This window comes from Montipora capricornis, chromosome 6 (genome assembly GCF_036669925.1).
Source record: "Montipora capricornis isolate CH-2021 chromosome 6, ASM3666992v2, whole genome shotgun sequence".
NCBI classification, from domain to species: domain Eukaryota; kingdom Metazoa; phylum Cnidaria; class Anthozoa; order Scleractinia; family Acroporidae; genus Montipora; species Montipora capricornis.
Window position 1 is genome coordinate 51,840,762 of NC_090888.1, and position 723 is coordinate 51,841,484.

At 38.6% G+C, this 723-nt stretch overlaps 1 long non-coding RNA gene across 2 annotated transcripts in view; it reads right to left on the bottom strand.

Annotated features, from left to right (window-relative positions):
- Positions 1–437: 437 nt before the first annotated feature.
- The window catches only part of LOC138052448 (uncharacterized), a 15,069-nt gene continuing 14,783 nt past the window's right edge, over positions 438–723 (bottom strand). For both annotated transcript variants that reach the window (XR_011133076.1, XR_011133075.1), the window contains one exon: positions 438–723. This exon is cut by the window's right edge and continues 1,547 nt beyond it. This is a non-coding gene — a long non-coding RNA (uncharacterized lncRNA).

Sequence of the window (723 nt, forward strand, 5' to 3'; positions counted from 1 at the left end):
ACCATCATCGTCATCATGAAAGTTTTGGTCACCTGCTATTTTTTCTTTTGCATAACACTCTGCAGGCCCATCAGCACTGCTAAAAGTTCAACTGAATGATATTTGTTATGTCACGGTAAAATTCGTGTTGTGTACCAATACGAGACAACAAGTGCATGTACCATTTCTCGCCTGAAAGCTGTCTTTTGAAATTACTGAGAACATCATCCCTTTTTGTAAATAGGGTGGCTGGCAGAGTGATCCGTTTCAATTATACTTGGGATGAAGCACACTCCGACAATGAAGGGGGCTGGGAGACGCAACTACTTGATTTCATGGATAACAACAAGGTATTCAAACTGTTAATTTTTACACTGAGTATTCTCGCACTTTACAAAAACATGCAGGCTCAAGTTCAAACGTCAATGCCGTCAATCAAATTAGCAGTCTGGGTCAAAGGCTGCATAAAAAAAACCGTTTAATTCAATTTTTATCTATAGAATCTGCTCATTATTGGAAAGGTTCGTTTTTGAAAAGGTATATGACAATGCTGCAATTAGCAAAGCACCAAACATAACCTTCAAGGTTAGCTCATTGCCCCTATCAATTCAACTTTTCAACTTAACTAGTCATCAAGAGTGCAAGTTCAAAACTTGGCTCACTTGGATGTATTTTAGTCAACACAAGATGAGGGTTATTTAAGGACGGTGCCTACTAATTCACAGGTATTTTTGCGCGGTTTAC